Source organism: Delphinus delphis, chromosome 10, assembly GCF_949987515.2.
Source record: "Delphinus delphis chromosome 10, mDelDel1.2, whole genome shotgun sequence".
Taxonomy (NCBI): Eukaryota; Metazoa; Chordata; class Mammalia; order Artiodactyla; family Delphinidae; genus Delphinus; species Delphinus delphis.
The window spans coordinates 28073551-28090591 of NC_082692.2; the positions used below are offsets into that span (position 1 = coordinate 28073551).

At 37.7% G+C, this 17041-nt stretch overlaps 1 long non-coding RNA gene across 1 annotated transcript; it reads right to left on the reverse strand.

Moving 5' to 3' along the window:
* Positions 1–9085: 9085 nt before the first annotated feature.
* On the reverse strand, positions 9086–16437 carry LOC132431503 (uncharacterized). Its single transcript, XR_009520765.1, has 3 exons — positions 16298–16437; positions 14657–14986; positions 9086–9660 (listed from the first exon to the last, which is right to left on the reverse strand). It is a non-coding gene; the product is annotated as an uncharacterized lncRNA (long non-coding RNA).
* Positions 16438–17041: the final 604 nt, after the last annotated feature.

The following is a 17041-nucleotide window of genomic DNA, read 5'->3' on the forward strand; positions in this document are numbered from 1 at the left end:
CATTTTGTGTGTAGTTTCCTTTGCTTTGCAAAAGCTTTTAAGTTTCATTAGGTCCCATTTGTTTATTTTTGTTTTTACTTCCATTTATCTAGGAGGTGGATCAAAAAAAGATCTTGCTGTGATTTATGTCAAAGAGTGTTCTTCCTATGTTTTCCTCTAAAAGTTTTATAGTGTCCACTCTTACATTTAGGTGTCTAATCCATTTTGAGTTTATTTTTGTGCATGGTGTTAGGGAGTGTTCTAATTTCATTCTTTTACATGTAGCTGTCCAGTTTTCCCAGCACCACTTATTGAAGAGACTGTCTTCTCTCCATTGTATATACTTGCCTCCTTTGTCATAGATTAGTTGACCGTGGGTGCACGGGTTTATCTCGGGGCTTTCTATCCTGTTCCATTGATCTGTATTTCTGTTTTTGTTCCAGTACCATACTGTCTTGATTACTGTAGCTTTGTAGTATAGTCTGAAGTCAGGGAGTCTGATTCCTCCAGCTCCATTTTTTTCCCTCAAGACTGCTTTGGCTATTCAGGGTCTTTTGTGTCTCCATACAAATTTTAAGATTTTTTGTTCTAGCTCTGTGAAAAATGCCATTGGTAATTTGATAGGGATTGCATTGAATGTATAGAATGCTTTGGGTAGTACGTTATTTTCACAATATTGATTCTTCCAATCCAAGAACATGGTATATCTCTCCAAACGTTTGTGTCATCTTTAATATCTTTCATCAGTGTCTTAGAGTTTTCTGCATACAGGTCTCTTGGCACCCTTGGTAGGTTTATTCCTAGGTATTTTATTCTTTTTGTTGCAGTGGTAAATGGGAGTGTTTCCTTAATTTCTCTATCAGATTTTTCATCATTAGTATATAGGAATGCAAGATATTTCTGTGCATTAATTTTATATCCTGCAACTTTACCAGATTCATTGATTAGCTCTAGTAGTTTTCTGGTGGCATCTTTAGGATTCTCTATATATAGTATCATGTCATCTGCAAACAGTGACAGTTTTACTTCTTCTTTTCCAATTTGTATTCGTTTTATTTCTTTTTCTTCTCTGATTGCCATGGCTAGGACTTCCCAAACTATTTTGAATAATAGTGGTGATAGTGGACATCCTTGTCTTGTTCCTGATCTTAGAGAAAATGCTTTCAGTTTTTCACCATTGAGAATGATGTTTGCTGTGGCTTTGTCCTATATGGCCTTTATTATGTTGAGGTATAGGTTCCCTGTATGCCCACTTTCTGGAGACTTTTTGTCATAAATCAGTGTTGAATTTTGTCAAAAGCTTTTTCTGCATCTATTGAGATGATCATATGGTTTTTCTTCAATTTGTTAATATGGTGTACCACATTGATTGATTTGCGTACATTGAAGAAACCTTGCATCCCTGGGATAAATCCCACTTGATCATAATGTATGATCCTTTTAATGTGTTGTTGGATTCTGTTTGCTAGTATTTTGTTGAGGATTTTTGCATCTTTATTCATGAGTGATATTGGTCTGTAATTTTCTTTTTTTATATTATCTTTGTCTGGTTTTGGTATCACGGTGATGGTGGCCTCATAGAATGAGTTTGGGAGTGTACCTTCCTCTGCAATTTTTTGGAAGAGTTTGAGAAGGATGGGTGTTAGCTCTTCTCTAAATGTTTGATAGAATTCACCTGTGAAGCCATCTGGTCCTGGACTTTGTTGGAAGATTTTATTTTATTTTATTTTTTTTGCGGTACGTGGGCCTTTCACTGTTGTGGCCTCTTCCGTTGCGGAGCACAGGCTCCGGACGTGCAGGCTCAGGAGCCATGGCTCACGGGCCCAGCTGCTCTGTGGCATGTGGGATCTTCCCGGACCAGGGCACAAACCCACGTCCCCTGCATCGGCAGGCGGACTCTCAACCACTGTGCCACCAGGGACCCCTGTTGGAAGATTTTTAATCACAGTTTCAATTTCATTACTTGTGATTGGTCTGTTCATATTTTCAATTTCTTCCTGGTTCAGTCTTGGAAGGTTATACCTTTCTAAGAATTTGTCCATGTCTTCCTAGTTGTCCACTTTATTGGTATAGTGTTGCTTGTAGTAGTCTCTTAGGATGCTTTGTATTTCTGCGGTGTCTGTTGTAACTTCTCCTTTTTCATTTCTAATTTTATTGATTTGAGTCCTCTCCCTCTTTTTCTTGATGAGTCTGGCTAATGGTTTATCAATTTTGTTTATCTTCTCAAAGAACCAGCTTTTAGTTTTATTGATCTTTGTTATTGTTTTCTTTGTTTCTATGTCATTTATTTCTGCTCTTATCTTTATGATTTCTTTCCTTCTGCTAACTTTGGGTTTTGTTTGTTCTTCTTTCTCTAGTTCCTTTAGGTCTAAGGTTAGATTGTTTATTTGATATTTTTCTTGTTTCTTGAGGTAGGCTTATATAGGCATTTGGATTGTCGTGTTTTCATTGTCATTTGTCTCTAGATATTTTTTTATTTCTCCTTTGATTTCTTCAGTGATCTCTTGGTTATGTAGTAACGTATTGTTTAGCCTCCATGTGTTTATGTTTTTTACGTTTTTTTCCCTGTAATTGATTTCTAATCTCATAGCATTGTGGTCAGAAAAGCTGCTTGATATGATTTCAATTTTCTTAAATTTTCTGAGGCTTGATTTGTGACCCAAGATGTGATCTATCCTGGAGAATGTTCCATGTACACTTGAGAAGAAAGTGTAATCTGCTGTTTTTGGATGGAATGTCCTATAAATACCAATTAAATTTATCTGTTCTATTGTGTTATTTAAAGCTTGTGTTTCCTTATTAATTTTCTGTTTGGATGATCTGTCCATTGGTGTAAGTTTGGTATTATAGTCCCCCACTATTATTGTGTTACTGTTGATTTCCTGTTTTATAGCTGTTAGCAGTTCCCTTATGTATTGAGGTGCTCCTTTGTTGGGTGCATATGTATTTATAATTGTTATATCTTTTTCTTGGATTGATCCCTTGATCATTATGTAGTGTCCTTCCTTGTCTCTTGTAACATTCTTTATTTTAAAGTCTATTTTATCTGATATGAGTATTGGTACTTCAGCTTTCTTTTGATTTCCATTTGCATGTAATATCATTTTCCATCCCCTCACTTTCAGTCTGTGTGTGTCCCTAGGTCTGAAGTCGGTCTCTTATAGATAGCATATATATGGGTCTTGTTTTTGTATCCATGTAGTGAGCCTGTGTCCTTTGGTTGGAGCATTTCATCCGTTCACATTTAAGGTAATTATTGATATGTATGTTCCTATTACCATTTTCTTAATTGTTTTGGGTTTTTTTTTATAGGTCCTTTTCTTCACTTGTGTTTCCCACTTAGAGAAGTTCCTTTAGCATTTGTTGTAGAGCTGGTTTGGTGATGCTGAATTCTCTTAGCTTTTGCTTGTCTGTAAAGCTTTTGATTTCTCCATGACTCTGAATGAGATCCTTACCAATTAGAGTAATCTTGGTTGTAGGTTTTTCCCTTTCATCATTTTAAATATGTCATGCCACTCCCTTCTGGCTTGTGGAGTATTCTGCTGAGAAATCAGCTGTTAACGTTATGGGAGTTCCCTTGTATGTTGTCATTTTCCCCTTGCTGCTTTCGATAACTTTTCTTTGTCTTTAATTTTTGCCAATTTGATTACTGTGTGTTGTCACATGTTTCTCTTTGGGTTTATCCTGTATGGGACTCTCTGTGCTTCCTGGACTTGGGTGGCTATTTCCTTTCTCATGTTAGGGAAGTTTTCGAGTATAATCTCTTCAGATATTTTCTCGGGTCCTTTCTCTCTCTCTTCTCCTTCTGAGACCCCTATAATGCGAATGTTGTTGCATTTAATGTTGTCCCCGAGGTCTCTTAGGCTGTCTTCATTTCTTTTCATTCTTTTTTCTTTATTCTGTTCCGCAGCAGTGAATTCCACCATTCTGTCTTCCAGGTCACTTATCCGTTCTTCTGCCTCAGTTATTCTGCTATTGATTCCTTCTAGTGTATTTTTCATTTCAGTTATTGTGTTGTTCATCTCTGTTTGTTTGTTCTTTAATTCTTCTAGGTCTTTGTTAAACATTTCTTGCATCTTCTCTATCTTGGCCTCCATTCTTTTTCTGAGGTCCTAGATCATCTTCACTATCATTATTCTGAATTCTTTTTCTGGAAGGTTGCCTATGTTCACTTTATTTAGTTGTTTTTCTGGGGTTTTATCTTGTTCCTTCATCTGGTACATAGCCCTCTGCCTTTTCTGTCTTTCTGTTAATGTGGCTTTTGTTCCACAGGCTGCAGGATTGTAGTTCTTCTTCGAGGAGCTGTTATTTTTAAGCTTTGGTTTTTCATCAATTAGCATTTCATAAAAAGCCGTGTAAGGAGATCTTGAGTTAAACTTTTTTCTTTTATTAACATTCATATCATGGACTCTGTTATTAATATATTTTATTACTGTTAAAGGTTCATTGACTTTGTCAACACTGGGAGAAAATAAAATGACTTTACATAACCATAAGTTACTATAACATACGGACTTTCAGCAGCGATTCTCTTGCTTTCAAATTTTGCTGAGCTACAGAAAAAATGTCTATAATTAAGGCGCTTGTGGTTATCCTTGTTCAAATCTCTGCTCAGCTAAATTAAGAATACTGCTAGTGTTAATTGATATCCTAAAATACGCTTTTACAACTTTGCCCAGCTTGAGTTCCTACTGATCTATGCATCACACATACTTACTTAAATAGAAATAACTTGTTTGGACAGTAAAGTTTCTTAGGAATACAAAGTTCTGTCATATTTGAACAACTGATGTTTAGGAAGTCTTTGTTTTTGGCTATTTTGATAGTAATCACCAATGTCTGAGGATGTAATGGAGGGATGGGAAAAGAAAAGGGAACACACAGGGAAGTTTTCCATGTTTCATTTTAAGACTTTGAGAGCCAAGTGAACAGATTTGCAAGGACAGATTGAGGGTTGTGAGTTGCAACAAAGTAATTGTACCTTCCATCAGCTTCATACAGCCAAGATCTTCGGGTTCTGGAGCACGGGATTAGCCAAGGTTAAAGAAATCTCTGCTAAACTCTCATCAAAACATGTGTAAACACTTTCTCTGCCACTTACTAATCCTGATTCAAAATAATATTAAAAATATCTCCCGGGGCTTCCCTGGTGGTGCAGTGGTTGAGAGTCCGCCTGCCGATGCAGGGGACACGGGTTCGTGCCCCGGTCCGGGAAGATCCCACATGCCGCGGAGTGGCTGGGCCCCTGAGCCATGGCCGCTGAGCCTGCACGTCCGGAGCCTGTGCCCCGCAACGGGAGAGGCTGCAACAGTGAGAGGCCCGTGTACCACAAAAAAAAAAAAAAAAAAAAAAATCTCCCAAGATGTAATAAATGAACCGTTGTCATGTTATTACAGGATCATGTTAATAATAAATGTATGTGAAAGGCTTATTTACTTAAAAAAGTAAATACTTAAAAAGTTAATCTTGATTAGTTAAAAAAATATTTCTTTTTTACTACTTCATTGTGTATGTGTGTGTGTGTGTATACAACTTTGAGTTTTTTATAATCACTTACCTTTTCCAAACAATCCAAATAGTATTAACCCCTCTCTGGTTTGAGAGATAGGATGATAATCTGATGCACTCTGGAACTCTTATTCTTCAACACTTCTAAATATCTTGAGCTTCATGTCAAAAAATCTAAGGAATTGAGATTCTTGTCTTTCGTAAATGTTCTCAGGTTTGGTGAAATATGACAAGTGATAAATTTGTTATTAGGCATTCATGCCATTGTCACAACCCCTCTCTTTTCAAATAGTGAGATGTTACTCCAGTGGCTTGGAAATTTACTAAACTGATTACTGAGCAACTGAGAATAGCTCTGATGCATCTGTTAAATATTTCATAGAGACACGGCAAATAAAGTAGAAATTACTTTGTGGAAAACAGGATACCCTCAAGCAGCCAGAGGTTCTCACCAATATCCCCTTGGAATAATTTATTTTCCTTCCATATCCAGAATATAAAAATATTTTCAAAGTCTTCAAAACATTTTACCCTTAATAGAAGCAGAGCAAAAAAACCAAAGAGTTTAATAGTAAGTACTTGATTTTGGTTTAACAACTCACTGCATAAATTTAAAATATTCTTACCTTTTAGTTCTTCCAACACACTTCTATAAGGTAAAATACCTTCTAGAGCACAAAATATTTGGAATCTTCTTCAGTACACAGTTATTTTTATTCCAGAATAAGACTCATTCAGGTACAAAGTGTTCATTTTTCAGCTGCACATTGTGTATATCATACAATTTCTCCTTACTTAACTTGGCATAGTTTAAAAAAATAGATTCGTAAGGCATCTTTATTTTTTTTCTTTTGCACAATTTCTTTTTTTGTGGTTGTTGGAACATCTTATTTCTGTCTCTGCCTCTTGTTGACCACTCTCTCTCTCTCTCTGTCACACACACACACACACACACACACACACACACACACACACACAATTCTTAGATCCCTGTAGAAACTGGATACTTTCCTGTGAAAGTTTTAGGTTTATTCTCATTTGACTTGCTCTTCTACACAATTACATTGTTCATGTCTCCTGAACTCTTGTCCAATACACTTTACAATTGTCTTTGATTCGCGTCACTTTTTTTTTTAACATCTTTATTGGAGTATAATTGCTTTACAATGTTGTGTTAGTTTCTGCTGTATAACAAAGTGAATCAGCTGTACATTTACATATATCCCCATATCCCCTCCCTCTTGCGTCTCCCTCCCACCCTCCCTATCCCACCCCTCTAGGTGGTCACAAAGCACCGAGGTGATCTCCCTGTGCTATGCAGCTGCTTCCCACTAGCTATCTACTTTACATTTGGTATTGTATATATAAAATATATCTATTTTACGTTTGGTATTGTATATATGTCAATGCTACTCTCTCACTTCGTCCCGGCTTACCCTTCCCCCTCCCCGTGTCCTCTGGTCCATTCTCTACATCTGCCTCTTTATTCCTGTCCTGCCCCTAGGTTCATCAGAACCTTTTTTTTTTTTTTTTAGATTCCACATATATGTGTTAGCATATGGTATTTGTTTTTCTCTTTCTGACTTCACTTTGCATGACAGACTCTAGGTCCATCCACCTCACTACAAATAACTCAATTTCGTTTCTTTTTATGGCTGAGTAATATTCCATTGTATATATGTGTCACATCTTCCTTATCCATTCATCTGTCGATGGACACTTAGGTTGCTTACATGTCCTGGCTATTGTAAATAGAGCTGTAATGAACATTGTGGTACATGACTCTTTTTGAATTATGGTTTTCTCAGGGTATATGCCCAGTAGTGGGATTGCTGGGTCATGGTCATATGGTAGTTCTATATTTAGTTTTTTAAGGAACCTCCGTACTGTTCTCCGTAGTGGCTGTATCCATTTACATTCAGTGGGACTGTTTTAACCTGAGTCTTCATCTCTGCTCCCGTATCCATTTTGTCTCTTCCCAGTGTGCTTTCCATACAGTTACGTTAATTCAGCTGTGCTTTGGTTGCATCTCATTATAGTAGAGACAACCTGATGTTTATATCCCAGGAGTCAAATAGTTGAGTCCACACAGTCAGTGTCTCCCACAGGTCATCTGTGAAGCCATCATTTGATGAGAGGCTGCTGGGCCTGGTTTCTGTCTGGCCGTTTTGCCTGCCCTGGTTCTGATCAGCATCACTATTTTGGTTACAATTTCTGTTTTCCATTGTTCAAGTTTAAAAAAATTTTATTTGCTTGTTTTTCTACTTATTCATGATTATCTGTATACATACAGTTACAGAGAGAGGAAAATGTGCATCTATCTACCCATGATAAAATGACTAAAATAGAACATCCATACATGTCATTTCACTAATTAAATTGATAGAAATTAATCACAGACTATTATTTCAATCTTCCTTTTTTGTCATTACCACTTGAAATAGTTTATAATAACTGGTTGTTCATTGGTCTGTCATTGTTTTAGGTGTTTCACGTTACTGGCAGTGGAGATATTCATTGTCTATTGGGATAGAGATAAAAATTGGTCAGAAGTAAAGGAACAATTTTTAACATGGAAAATGGTTAATAGGAGACATGTTGGAAACAATCTCTGTGTAGGAGCAAAATTTTGTTGAAACAAATACCTCATGTTACAATATTTCCACATACAGAAAAAACAATCCTTATGAACCTGGCAGGATACTTCATGGCTACAAGGTGCTCCTCACTCAAAACAGTCTAGCATCAATTTCAAGTGGTCTCATTTCTCAATCACAGTGACATTGATAAATGTAAACTTGGTGGAAAATAATAGAGTCTAACAGTTAGACCATAAGGAAGTGCTATCATGAGATGATTCGGTAATAAAAGCAATAAATACCTTCTAGCGAATTTTGGGTAGAGTCTTGCTAACGGTGTTACAGAATTATTAAAAAGGTAATGAAAGGGCTTCCCTGGTGGCGTAGTGGTTGGGAGTCCGCCTGCCGATGCAGGGGACACGGGTTTGTGCCCCAGTCCAGGAGGATCCCACATGCCGCAGAGCGGCTGGGCCCGTGAGCCATGGCCGCTGAGCCTGCGCATCCGGAGCCTGTGCTCCACAACGGGAGAGGCTACAGCAGTGAGAGGCCTGCGTACCGCAAAAAAAAAAAAGGTAATGAAAGCAGGTTTCAAAACAATTAAAATCAAGCTAAATGCAGGAGAAAAATAAAAAGCAAGAAGTAAATCAAATTAACTTCAAGATGATGACCCATTGCAAAGTCTCACCTACTGCTTTGTTCTAGATTCATAAAAGATTATTTTTTTTAAATTGTAATGCTAAAAGAGTTGGCAGACTCATTGCAATTTGGGAGCAAAGTTCTCAATGTGACTTACAAATTAATTAAATAAACTGTTGGCAACACTAACAGAATATTGGGGGAAGCTGGAAAATTGTATGTTATAGAAGCCAATTTATTTCTTTTAGAGAGACTATTGAAAACACATTTTAAAGTTATATTTTTCTTTCCAAAATTAAAAAAAATAGCAAATCTACATTAATAAAATTATTACCAGTCTCTAAATTTACTGTACCATTAGCTAATTTATGCTAGGACTGTCTAAAGCAGTTTTGTCCCATGGAACTTTCTGAGATTACAAAAATGTTCCTTATTTGCACTGCCTGATTGATTGTCACCATTTATTGAGCCTTGAAGTGTGGCTAGTGTGATTGATGAACTAGACTTTTAATTTTATTTAATTTTTATTAATTTACATTTAAATAGCCCTATGTGGCTGGCGGCTACAGTACTAGATATCTCTGAAGCTTAAATTGTGTATTTCAAACGTTTGAGCTTTTCAAGACAAACTGATTCTAAGCTTGTTATGATGAATTAATGTAGTTTGAAGACAATGAAACGTGTTCAATGAATCTGAGAAATTAATCAGATGTACATGAAACTAATTTTTCAACAATATTTTAAAACGCAGGGCAGGCAGGCATGCTCACTTTCTGTGAGAAGGTGACATTCAGTGGAGCACATTGTTTAAACAGATGAAATATTGTACATGTCTCTTTACTCTCTCTTGCACTGTCTGCACAACCAGGGCTGCAACGTCCAATACAGTGACCACAAGCCACAGGTCCCTCTTGAGCACTTGAAATGTGGCTTGAAATGTGGTCAGGATTGAGTTGTGCTGTAAGGATAAAACAGACACCAGATTTCAAACACCTAGAATGAAATAAGAATGTAAAATATGTCCAAAATTTTACATGTTGAAATGACAGTATTTTGGCTGCTGAGTTAAGTAATCGTATCATAAGTAATTTCACCTGTTTTTTTTTGTTTTGTATTGTTTTTTTTGCGGTATGCGGGCCTCTCACTGCTGTGGCCTCTCCCGCTGCGCAGCACAGGCTCCAGACACGCAGGCTCAGCAGCCATTGCCCACGGGTCCAGCCGCTCTGCAGCACGCGGGATCCTCCAGGACCGGGGCACGAACCCGCGTCCCCTGCATCGGCAGGTGGACTCCCAACCACTGCGCCACCAGGGAAGCCCAATTTCACCTGTTTATTCTTACTTTTCCAGTGCAGCTACTAGAAATTTTTAAATCATGGACATGGCTCACGTTGTTTCCATGGGACAGCCATGGAAACAAAGCCTAGAGGAATTTGAGTTGGCCAGTACAGTAAGTCCCCTATGTACGAACCTTCAAGTTGCAAACTTTCAAAGGTGGGAACGTGCGTTCACATGTCCAATCACATAAGTTAGTTCACGTGTCTGGCATATATTGTCACACGCGTGTATCCTCTACAAGCGGTTGTGCTTTTGTGTCCTTTACTGTACAGTACTGTGTAGAATACAGTAGTACAGTATCTTTATTTCAAGCCCAGGATGTCCGGAAGCAAGCGTAAAAGCAGTGGTGATGTAGCTGGTACTACTGTACTTTTCAAGGTACTGTACTGTAAGGTTTAAAATGTTTTCTTTATTTTTTGTGTTTGTTTTTTATGTATTATTTGTGTGAAAAGTATTATAAACCTAGTACAGTACAGTACTATATAGCTGATTGTGTTAGTTGAGTACCTAGACTAACTTCGTTGGACTTAACGAACAAATTGGACTTACAAATGCACTCTCGGAACAGAACTCATTCATATGTAGGGCACTTACTGTATTTGCCTCTCCTCAAAGCTTGTTTAGGGTCAGCATGATTTTGAACAAGGTAAAATCATGACTCATACAAATCTGAAATAAATATGTTTCAAAGATATTATCTAACTCATTAATTAAATGAGGAAATGAGACAGATGTTACAACTGGTTCAATGGAGAATCCAAATAGATACCTTTATAGAACTGGAATATTGAAATGAACTTGCAAATGGTACAAAACTGGCTTTAACACTTCCCTGGCATTCCAGTTGTTAAGACTCTGTGCTCCCAATGCAGGGGGCACAGTTCCATCCCTGGTCGGGGAACTAAGATCCCACATGCCTCATGGCATGGCCAAAAAAAAAAAGAAAAGAAAGAAAAAGGAAATCTATTTGCATTGCTACAATTTTTTTAAATTAATTTTTATTGGAGTTGCTCCAGAATATACAAACAGCTCATGCAGCACAATATCAAAAAAACCAAATGATCCAATCAAAAAAATGGTGGAAGACCTAAATAGGCATTTCTCCAAAGAAGACATACAGATGGCCAACAAACACATGAAAAGATGCTCAACATTACTACGTATTAGTTTGCTACAATTTAGATTTAATCTCTACAGAGTTGTAAAATAGACAGTCCTGAATATGCTATAGGGTCAAATAACCTTCAGAGGCCCTCACATTCCATTGAAAGGATACCCAGTAATCCTCTTTGCTTATTTCAAAGTCTTACATTTCCCCTTACGTATGAGGCTTCAGTTAGAAATAATTTCATTCGTATCTCTGAATGTCAGTCTTCTCTTATATGCTGGGCCAGCAAAGAGATTAGCCAGTGAAAATGACAGTGATTATATCTCTTGAGAAGATTTCTGTGAACATATCTTAAATCCAGAGGTAGAATGTAGGACAAGAAAGAAATATGATGGAAGTAAATGGATTTAAAGGTTGCATTTTCAGAAGATGTTTTCTCATTTGTTAAAATTACCTGCTCTGAGTAAGGCTTTGTGAGATACAGAGAAGCGCTAGGGAATACCCCTGCTTTAAGCCAGTTCTATTCTTACTTGGAATATAATATGTATTTGAAAATTAATGCAAGGTCTTAAAGCAGAATTGGAGACTGAGGCAAAATGTATTTTAAAAGCTAAGGAATAGGAATAATTAAGTGGTTTAGGGTGGACTGGAAAGACTTCTCAGAGGAGGTAGAGCTTGAACTGAATATGTAACAAGGATCAAAGTTTACAAATATTAAGGACTGGAAGGCAAGGCTTTCTAGGCTTTCAATTTTTTTTTTTTTTTTACGTGGGAAGGTGGCCTTTATTTATTTATTTTTTGTTCATGCATTTGTTTACTTCAGTGCATACAATTGGGTACCTATTCTGTGCAATGCACTGTTTTAGGTGCTGGGAGCCATCTGTGAAAGCACTCTAATCACATAGGCTTTCAATATTAATTAGGAAAAAACTCTAGTTTGCCAGTGTTCATCTTAAAGCTTTATGTCCTGAACCTAAACTAATTTTATTGTCAACCTAATATATTCAGTTTTTCTCTAAAGAATTTGGTAATCTATTTGGATAGACAACATTTCTCATGATAAGAGTAAGTAAATACCATAGGAAGAATGGGAAGGGACTGATACTTATTAAGCACTATGTATGATTTATTAAAAAATACAAGTAAGCAAAAATTCACATAACTCTTTTATGCTTCATTAATTAGAAAATCTCTAAAAAATTTCTAAGATATAGGTGTTGATGAAAAAAAGCACTCCTATCAACAGGAGCCCCCTCTGTACCAATATAGAAGAGAGAGAAAATGATTTAATATTGAGTAAGCATTATTTGATCTACATGCATGTGAGATAGCATGCAAGTGACTACAGAACCTGGAAAGAGGTTCACACAAATTTCTACAGGCAAAGTATAGAAGAAAGAACGATTAAATTTCTCTTACTTCCATGAGCAACAAATAGATACATCTTGTGATTGTCTCCTGTACATCTTGTGAGAAAGTTAATTTCAGAGATATGTGTTTGCACTGTTAAGTGAACAGGTTGGGACTCTTACTGAGATTGTTACGTTTTCAGAGAGACATCCCGAAGATAATAGGATGGAGAGGTAGTTGCCTCAATCCTTAAAAACAATATTTACTTCACATAGGAAGATGCCTGATAACGTCGAAGGCATTCTTCTCTAAAGCTCCTACTTCTCCATCCTTACGTGTATTTATTCCTCTATGTAAAGATAAAGATTTGTTCTCGGGGCTTCCCTGGTGGCGCAGTGGTTGAGAGTCCGCCTGCCGATGCAGGGCACACGGGTTCGTGCCCCGGTCCGGGAAGATCCCACATGCCGCGGAGCGGCTGGGCCCGTGAGCCATGGCCGCTGAGCCTGCACGTCCGGAGCCTGTGCTCTGCGACGGGAGAGGCCACAGCAGTGAGAGGCCCGTGTACCGCAAAAAAACCCACAACAATTGTTCTCACATTTTTCCACTGACCAGTAGGAAATACCCTAAGGTGAGATAGTTTTAGAATCCACAGGAAGTGAGAACATCACAGAGAACAACGTAGCTCAAGAGTCTCTGCCATCATTCCAGAAATGGAGGTTAAATCAGGAAGGCAGAACATAGAAGCAAACCATCCAAGCACCCATCTGTGCCTAAAACCATAGTAAACGTCTGCACCAACTGACAAAACCCCAGCTTCTGGGAGTAAGGTTTTTAAAAACGCTTCAGAGCAGTGCTCCAGTACTAGAGAACCTTAGTTATCTGTTGAAATTATAGCACAAGAAAGAAAATAAGTAGAACAAAATCTCATAGAGAAGTAAGCAAGATGTTTGAGAAAGAAAGGAATGCCAGGTACCCAAAAGCCATCCTAGAAACAAGCAGACCTTAAAACAAGCTAGAAACCAGAGAACTGCAGGGACCACTGCAACCAGGACTGAGTGACGGGCTCAATCATGGGCTCTTAGCTTAATTCTAAACTGAGCATATTGACATAACCAGAGCCTGCCTGTCAGGCTTTCGAGAACCACTGTGGCACTGCGTCTGAAGCTGGGAAGGGGAGCATACTTCGATGTCAGGGACTGAGGAGTCAGAAGGGGACAAAGTTAATAAGGATGAGCACATTCGTGTAGTGGGGTGATGAAAAGCCTGGTTCAATCCCAATTGTCCAGAATTTTCCTATTTATTTGCATTCATTCCTAATCAATCCCAAGAACTTTTTCTGCTCAAATGCTGTTCCATTTGAATGTTAAGTGACATTATTATTGTGATCAAATGAGCTTGGTTTGTCCTTTCACATACCAATTTGCTGCCAATCAATTTCCATTTGTAGACATCCCGGCATGTTGTTAACTGGGTCTCGTACCCCACAGAAAAAACAAGACTGCTGATCCACTATGTATTTTATTATTCACTCTCAGTAATATTCTGAGTTACACTTATAAAACAATTATTTTAACAGCTATTTATTTCCTAAAAGCAAGCAATATAAAATATTTTTAGTCTGGCACAAAAATGATAGCATTTGGGACAACTTTGTGTTTGGTGCTGTAATTTGCCTATTGCCATTCTGATTTTTTAAAAAAGTAATTCAGACTGTGTTCTTAAAGAGTGTTGTTTAGAGAGGAATGGCAATTGCATTTTCCGTAAACTTCTTTCTTACCATATTATAATGTCCTAGAATGAAGTTCCTGCTAGAGAGCAGTTTTATATGAAAGGATTGTTTTTGCTCATTTTGCTACTGTACTTCCTATAGTTAGAGACCTGATAAGAACAGAAAAAAAGACCAAGAGCTAGAGAGTCTTAAATCATGAATATTACAATTAGAGCAAAGAAGTTCTCCTTATCCCAACTTGATATCCATAAGCAACACAAAAATTTTTCTTTTTGAGTAGAAGCAACAAAGATCAAGTTATGATGGTCCAGTCACTGAAATGCTTGAATACCAACAATGGGATAGGAATTTCAATTAATCAAAACAAGACAGTCTACGTGTCATTGAATGAATCAAGTCCCACTGTTCGCTGCTTATAAAATCAATACTCACAGATGTTGGTAGAAAGTAAAGGTGCCTTTAACAGAATGCTGACAATCTGGGGAGATGGTGAACATAATGTCCCCCAAAAACCACCTCCAAAGATTCTGCTCAGTCATGGAAGCTTTTAAAGGGAAACAGGGAAGTAATCTCGGTTAATCATTGAGACAGAGGGTCAGAGTCATCTGTCTGCAGGCTTGTATGCAGGCTCGTCAACTTGTGATCTTCTTCTAGATGTTATCTTGTTCACACAGTTTATCCGGAGATTACTGAAGTGGAAGCTAGAGAAGAGATCTGGTCATCTTTTAATTACTTATTCTTCATTTCTACTTCTTTGATCTACTGAAAGAACCGACAAGTTAGGCAAGGTATTGTGTGATTAAAAGATTTGAAAAGTGTGCTTGGGCTGGAGATAGGTAGAGCATGGGGGTGCCTAGTTTCAAAGTTAGTTACAATACAGCTTTGCTAAAGTGACAAGAAAAGGGGCTTCCTGCTGAGGGCGGTTTCCTGCAAAGAGCTGCTTACAAAGGGAGTATCAATCAGGGAATCACAACAGTAGCAAAAAAACCCAATAATATAAGCAAATAAACATGCCAAAATGATCTTACATGGAATATGCCTAAAATACATTTTTTAAAAAACCTCTTCTTGTCTGCCATGTAGGAGGAAAAGCATTATCCACTTCAGTATGAGTCGTGGAATCTTATACAGTGAGAAGAGATTTATCCCATGTTAATTGCTCAGTGACTAGCAGAAATCAGTCAATCAGGAAAGAGTTATAGAGCACCCAGGGGCCCCTAACTCTATGATATATGTTACAGGGATATAGTCCTCAATTTCACATTTATAACTTTGCAAGACAAACAGACAAAATGTCATAAAAAACTTAGATAAGCCATTATATAATCATCTGTTAACCTGAGTTCAGTTAGCTCAGAAAAAAACAATTATTGTGAGGGGAGAGGGGGCTGTGATGTTATCAGAGGAAAGTGTGATGTCAGAAGGACTGAGGTGAACTTCGGAGAAAGGGTACTTTCTACACAGGTAATGAATCAAAGGGTCCAGGCAATTGCAAAGGTAGGGAAAAGGCAAAAACAAAGGCATAGAAGTGGGAATAGAAATGGGTTGTATGTGTGATGTGAATAAAACTAGGAAGACTACAGTGAGAATTATGTGTTGAAGCCTGGAGTGGATAAAACTTCCTAGGAAGAATCAAGGGTGGTAACAATGATAGCCAGACAAAAGCATTTAGGTTTCCAAACATGAGTCCTTGATTAGAATCCTAAGCATATGGAGGAGTCAAAAAAACTTGAAAACATATGTTGTTTCCTTCTTTCCTGAACAGAAAGAAGTAGCTTTAAATCACTCTCACACACACACACACACACACACACACACACACACGCACACATGCACACGCACCCCTCAATTTCTTAGAAAAATTATGGGTTAAGAAGTCATCTAGAATCTATATAAGGTTAAACTGTGGAAAGCAGTGCAAATAAAATGTATTACCTTGAAGGAAAGTGTCTCTCACATTAAGAGCTCCGAGGAAATGGGCTGTTGTTTCCAGGCCAGCCTGAATTAACTGGTATGTTCTCAAGGTCATTTTAGAATAAAGGAAAAAATTGAAGGAGACCAATAAAAACTCACCCTGGGCTACAGAGTCTTCTGGTGCGTCCCCTCTGCAAAGAGTTATTACTGACCTCAGGTCCGAGATAATTCTCCTCCTCTCCCCTCAGAATCTCCACTGCTTCCTTGGACAGCAAGGTGATGGATCAAGGGGCTGTCAGGTCTCCTTTAAGAACCAGAAGCACAGATGGATTGATTGTCACATTAGTGGCAACTCCCTGAGAGGAAAGAAGTTGAAATAGGAGCTCTGGGCAATTGCAGCCAAGCAGAGAGAGCTTGTACTGTCAACATGGTATTTTTTTGTTTGTTCAGTTGCTTAGATACCAAAAGTGGGAAATAATTATATGAGGCTATTGAACAAAGTTTTACCTTGAAGTCTTAGCTTCCTAATAAATGTATGACACCAGAATTCTAAAAATAGTGAAGCTAACGAAATTAGCTGCAGAATCCTTTTGTATTAGGAATAAGCATGTTAATAATCATTTACATCACCAGAGACCACGCAGCATGTTCAGGCTTTTCTAATTACTTAATGGTTCTAACTTCATTAAAAACAGGCTCTGCATGAACATATTTTCAGTGTTTTAAAAATGAGCACCAGAAATTTTATAAAAAGAGCTTCTGAGACTAAAAGAGTCTTAAGTAGTTTACTAGGTGTAGTTTTAATATTCTCTGAAAAATATAAAATAAAACCACAGTGAATATTCATTATCACTACACAGATAACCAGTACTGAATATTAATTTGTGGGCTGACATCGCCCTT